The sequence below is a fragment of the Tamandua tetradactyla genome, chromosome 5 (genome assembly GCF_023851605.1).
Source record: "Tamandua tetradactyla isolate mTamTet1 chromosome 5, mTamTet1.pri, whole genome shotgun sequence".
In the NCBI taxonomy this organism is placed as follows: domain Eukaryota; kingdom Metazoa; phylum Chordata; class Mammalia; order Pilosa; family Myrmecophagidae; genus Tamandua; species Tamandua tetradactyla.
The window spans coordinates 151007379-151014525 of NC_135331.1; positions in this window are offsets into that span (position 1 = coordinate 151007379).

The window sequence follows — 7147 nt, forward strand, 5'->3', positions numbered from 1 at the left end:
GCACCACATACTGGGCAGGATAAGAAAGCAATCTCCAGAATAAACTAATTAAGGTAATTAAATGTCCAGAAGCCAGCAAAAAATAACAAATCACACCAGGAAAATTGAAGATATGGCCCAGTCAAAGGAAAAAAAACAATAGTTGAAATGAGATACAGGAGCTGAGACAACTAATTCTGAATATACAAACAGAAATGGAAAACCTCTTCAAAAACCAAATCAATAAATTGAGGGAGGAGATGAAAATGCAAGGGATGAACAAAAAGAAGAAATAGAAAATCTGAAAAAACAAATCACAGAACTTATGGGAATGAAAGATACAGTAGAAGAGATGAAAAAAAATGGAAACCTATAATGGTAGATTTCAAGAGACAGAGGTTAGAATTAGTGAACTGGAGGATGGAACATCTGAAATCCAAAAAGAAACAGAAACTATAGGGAAAAGAATGGAAAAATTTGAGCAGGGGCTCAGGGAATTGAATGATAATATGAAGCACACAAATATATGTGTTGTGGGTGTCCAAGAAGGAGAAGAGAAGGGAAAAGGAGGAGAAAAACTAATGGAAGAAATTATCACTGAAAATTTCCCAACTCTTATGAAAGACCTAAAACTACTGATCCAAGCAGTGCAGCATACCCCAAAGAGAATAGATCCAAATAGGCGTTCTCCAAGACACATACTAGTTAGAATGTCAGAGGTCGAAGAGAAAGAGCGGATCTTGAAAGCAGCAAGAGAAAAACAATCCATCACATACAAGGGAAACCCAATAAGACTATGTGTAGATTTCTCAGCAGAAACCACAGAGGCAAGAAGACAGTGGGATGATATATTTAAATTACTAAAAGAGAAAAACTGTCAACCAAGAATTCTATATCCAGCAAAATTGTCCTGCAAAAATGAGGGAGAAATTAAAACATTTTCAGACAAAAAATCTCTGAGAGAATTTGTGACCAAGAGACCAGCTCTGCAAGAAAAACTAAAGGGAGCACTAGAGACAGATAGAAAAAGACAGAAGACAGAGGTGTGGAGAAGAGTGTAGAAAGAAGGAAAATCAGATAAGATATATATAATACAAAAGGCAAAATGGTAGAGGAAAGTAAATGTTAATGGACTGAATTCCCCAATCAAAAGACATAGACTGGCAGAATGGATTAAAAAACAGGATCCTTCTATATGCTGTCTACAGGAAACACATCTTAGCTCCAAAGATAAACATAGGCTGAAAGTGAAAAGTTGGGAAAAGATATTTCATGCAAATAACAACCAGAAAAGAGCAGGAGTAGCTATACTAATATCCAACAAATTAGACTTCAAATGTAAAACAGTTAAAAGAGACAAAGAAGGATACTATCTACAAATAAAAGGAACAATTAAACAAGAAGACATAACAATCATAAATATTTATGCACCGAACCAGAATGCCATAAAATACGTGAGGAATACACTGCAAATACTGAAAAGGGAAATAGACACATCTACCATAATAGTTGGAGACTTCAATTCCCCACTCTCATCAATGAACAGAACATCTAGACAGAGGATCAATAAAGAAACAGAGAATTTGAATATTACAGTAAATGAGCTAGACTTAACAGACATTTATAGGACATTACACTCCACAACAGTAAGATACACCTTTTTCTTGAGTGCTCATGGATCATTCTCAAAGATAGACCATATGCTGGGCCACAAAGCAAGTCTCAACAAATTTGAAAAGATTGAAATCATACACAACACTTTCTCAGATCATAAAGGAATGAAGTTGGAAATCAATAATAGGCAGAGTGCCAGAAAATTCACAAATACGTGGAAACTCAACAACACACTCTTAAACAGCCAGTGGGTCATGGAAGAAATTAAAAGAGAAATTAGTAAATATCTCAAGGCGAATGAAAATGAAAACACAACATATCAAAACTTATGGGACAAAACAAACGCAGTGCTAAGAGGGAAATTTATTGCCCTAAATGCCTATATCAGAAAATAAGGAAGGGCAAAAATTTGGGAATTAACTGTCCACTTGGAAGAACTGGAGAAAGAACAGCAAACTAACCCCAAAGCAAGCAAAAGGAAATAAATAACAAAGATTAGAGCAGATATAAATGAAATTGAGAACATGAAAACAATAGAGAAAATCAATAAGACCAGAAGTTGGTTCTATGAGAAAATCAACAAGATTGATGGGCCCTTAGCAAGACTGATAAAAAGAAGAAGAGAGAGAATGCAAATAAATAAGATCAGAAATGGAAGAGGAGACATAACCACTGACCCCACAGAAACAAAGGAGGTAATAACAGGATACTATGAAGAACTTTATGCTAATAAATACAACAATGTAGATGAAATGGACAAGTTCCTAGAAAGGCATGAACAACCAACTTTGACTCAAGAAGAAATAGATGACCTCAACAAACCAATCACAAGTAAAGAAATTGAATCAGTCATTCAAAAGCTTCCCAAAAAGAAAAGCCCAGGACCAGATGGCTTCACATGTGAATTCTACCAAACATTCCAGAAAGAATTAGTACCAACCCTGCTCAAACTCTTCAAAAAAATTGAAGTGGAGGGAAAGCTACCTAATTCATTCTATGAAGCCAATATCACCCTCATACCAAAACCAGGCAAAGATATTACAAAAAAAGAAAACTACAGACCAATCTCTCTAATGAATATAGATGCAAAAATCCTCAACAAAATTCTAGCGAATCAAATCCAGCAACACATTAAATGAATTATACATCATGACCAAGTAGGATTCATCCCAGGTATGCAAGGATGGTTCAACATAAGAAAATCAATTAATGTAATACACCATATCAACAAATCAAAGCAGAAAAATCACATGATCATCTCAATTGATGCAGAGAAGGCATTTGACAAGATTCAACATCCTTTCCTATTGAAAACATTTCAAAAGATAGGAATACAAGGGAACTTCCTTAAAATGATAAAGGGAATATATGAAAAACCCACAGCTAATATCATCCTCAATGGGAAAACTTTCCCCCTAAGATCAGGAACAAGACAAAGATGTCCACTATCACCACTGTTATTCAGCATCATGTTGGAAGTTCTAGCCAGAGCAATTAGACAAGAAAAAGAAATACAAGGCATCAAAATTGGAAAGGAAGAAGTTAAGTTATCACTGTTTGCAGATGATATGATACTATATGTTGAAAATCCGGAAAAATCCACAGCAAAACTACTAGAGCTAATAAACGAGTACAGCAAAGTGGCAGATTACAAGATCAACATTCAAAAATCTATAGTGTTCCTATACACTAACGATGAACAAGCTAAGGGGGAAATCAAGAAACGAATTCCATTTACAATTGCAACTAAAAGAACAAAATGCTTAGAAATAAATTTAACTAAAGAGACAAAGACCTATACAAAGAAAACTACAAAAAATTGCTAAAAGAAATCACAGAAGACCTAAATAGATGGAAGGGCATACCATGTTCATGGATTGGAAGACTAAATATAGTTAAAATGTCAATTCTACCTAAATTGATTTACAGATTCAACGCAATACCAATCAAAATCCCAACAACTTATTTTTCAGAAATAGAAAAATCAATAAGCAAATTTATCTGGAAGGGCAGGGTGCCCCAAATTGCTAAAAGTATCTTGAGGAAAAAAAACGAAGCTGGAGGTCTCATGCTGCCTGACTTTAAGGCATATTATGAAGCCACAGTGGTCAAAACAGCATGGTATTGGCATAAAGATAGATATATCGACCAATGGAATCGAACAGAGTGCTCAGATATAGACCCTCTCATCTATGGACATTTGATCTTTGATAAGGCACTCAAGCCAAATCACCTGGGAGAGAACAGTCTCTTCAATAAATGGTGCCAAGAGAACTGGATATCCATATGCAAAAGAATGAAAGAGGACCCATATCTCACACCCTATACAAAAGTTAACTCAAAATGGATCAAGGATCTAAACATTAGGTCTAAGACCATAAAACAGTTAGAGGAAAATGTAGGGAGATATCTTATGAATCTTATAACTGGAGGCGGGTTTATGGACCTTACACCTAAAGCAAGAGCACTGAAGAAAGAAAGAAAGAAATGGGAGCTCCTCAAAATTAAACACTTTTGTGCATCAAAGAACTTCATCAAGAAAGTAAAAAGACAGCCTACACAATGGGAGACAATATTTGGAAATGACATATCAGACAAAGGTCTAGTATCCAGAATTTATAAAGAGATTGTTCAACTCAACAACAAAAAGACAGCCAATCCAATTACAAAATGGGAAAAAGACTTGAACAGACACTTCTCAGAAGAGGAAATACAAATGGCCAAAAGGCACATGAAGAGAAGCTCAATGTTCCTGGTCATTAAAGAAATGCAAATCCAAACCACAATGAGATATCATCTGACACTCACCAGAATGGCCATTATCAACAAAACAGAAAATGACAAGTGCTGGAGAGAATGTGGAGAAAGAGGCACACTTATCCACTGTTGGTGGGAATGTCAAATGGTGCAACCACTGTGGAAGGCAGTTTGGCGGTTCCTCAAAAAGCTGAATATAGAATTGTCATATGACCCAGCAATACCATTGCTAGGTATCTACTCAGAGGACTTAAGGGCAAAGACACAAACGGACATTTGCACACCAATGTTTATAGCAGCATTATTTACAATTGCAAAGAGATGGAAACAGCCAAAATGTCCATCAACAGAAGAGTGGCTAAACAAACTGTGGTATATAATGTGATAGAATATTATGCAGCTCTAAGACAGGATAAACTTATGAAGCATGTAATAAGATGGATGGACCTAGAGAACATTATGCTGAGTGAGACTTGCCAAAAACTAAAGGACAAGTACTGTACGGTCCCACTGATATGAACCGACATTAGTGAATAAACTTGGAATATGTCATTGGTAACAGAGACCATCAGGAGATAGAAATAGGGTAAGATAAGGGGTAATTGGAGCTGAAGGGATACAGACTGTGCAACAGGACTGGATACAAAAACTCAAAAATGGACAGAACAATACTACCTAATTGTAATGTAATTATGTTAAAACATTGAATGAAGCTGCATGTGAGGTATAGTTTTTTTGTTTTTTTTCTCTCTATTATCATTTTATTTCTTATTCTGTTGTCTTTTTATTTCTTTTTCTAAATCGATGCAAATGTACTAAGAAATGATGAATATGCATCTCTGTGATGATATTAAGAATTACTGATTGTATATGTAGAATGGAATGATTTATAAATGTCTTGTTAGTTATTTTTTTTAATTAATAATAATAAAAAAAAAACAGCATGGTACGGGGGATGCCAAGCAATGGAATCAAACAGAGTTCAGAAATAGACCACCAAATCTATGGCTACTGATTTTTGACAAGGCCCCCAAATCCACAGAATAGGGAAAAAATAACCTTTTCAATAAACAGGCATGGGAGACCAGGATATAAATAGCCAAAACAATGAAAGAAGACCCCTACTGTACACACTATATAAAAATGAACTAGAAATGGATCAAGCACCTAAATATAAGAACCAGCACTATAATGTTTCTAGAAGAAAATGTAGCTAAATATCCACAAGAACTAGCAACAGGAGGCAGTTTCCTAAACTTTACACCCAAAGCACAAGCAACAAGAGGATAAAATAGATAAATGGGAATTCCTCAAAATCAAATGCTTCTGCACTTCAAAAGTCTTTATATAAAAGGTGACGAGGCAGCCACCTCAATGGGAGAAAATATTTGGAAATCACATATCAGATGAAGGTTTGATATCCTTCATACACATATCATACAACTCAACAATAAAAGAACAAACAACCAAATTATAAAATGGGCTAGAGATATGAATACTCATTTTTCTGAAGAGCAAATACAGATGGCTCAAAAGCATATGAAGAAATGTTCATTTTCATTTACCGTAAGGGAAATGTAGATCAAGAGTACAATAAGATACCACCTCACACCTATAAAAACGGCTGCTAAAATAAAAACAGGAAACTATAAATGTTGGAGAGGATGTAGAGAAATTGGGACACTGAGCACTGCTGGTGGAAATGTATAATGATGCAGCCAGTATGAATGAGAGTTTGGCGATTCCTTAGGAAATTAAATATCAAGTTGCTGTATGACTGAACAATAGCACTACTTGGTATAAATCCAGAAGACTGAAGGCAATGACACAAACAGACTTTTGTCTGTCCATAGCAGCATTATTCACAATTTCCAAAGGATGGAAATAAACCAAATGCCCATCAACAGATGTGTGGATTAACAAAATGTGATATATACATGCGATGGAATATTATGCAGCGGTAGGACGAAATGACATCCTGAAGCACATGAAAAAATGGATGATTCTTGAGGGCATAAGGCTGAGTGAAATAAGCCAGACACAAAAGGATAGATACTGTATGATCCCATTTTTATGACCAGCATTAAGGTGCAATCAGAGGCTTATAATATAGAATATAGGGGACTTAGAGATACATAGAAGCTAGAGAAGGTTGAAGTGTTAGCTAATGAGGTTGAACTCCAATGTAAGGGAATATATAGAAGTGAAGGTGGTTTTCTAGCATGTCTATAAGTAATATTACCATATTGAAGAGAAACAAAATTTAAAGGGGTTGTATAGGCCTACACGTCCTACTGAGTAAAGCTAGAAATATAAATCAGTTCTTGCAAGAACTACTTCAAGGGTATGATTCATGTACAAAGAGTGTTTCACTTCAGGGTACAGGGGAAAAACTGCTATGGGTTATGTTTAAAAGGAAAAGATCAGCACTACCACAGCAAGAGCAGAGGTAAATAATGGGGGGGAGGGACAAGAGTTAAGAGGAGTTTTAAATTTCCTATTTGGTGAGGGTGTGTTTATTGGTTATCTTCCTCTTTGGAACAATGAACTTATCTAACGTTGAGAGTGTTGATGGACTGTGGACTTTGGGCATTATACATGATGTCTGATGAGTGCAGGTGGCTGGAGGATGCACTGACTGAGAAGTAGATTGGCGAATGATGGTGTGTACATGTGATCGAATGCTGTGCTGCTACAAAAAGGAGTGAGCCATGCAGCAATGTGAATAAACATGTAGGACATTTGATGAGGCAAAATAAGCCAGAAATGAAAGAACGATTATGATATTGTCTCCTTT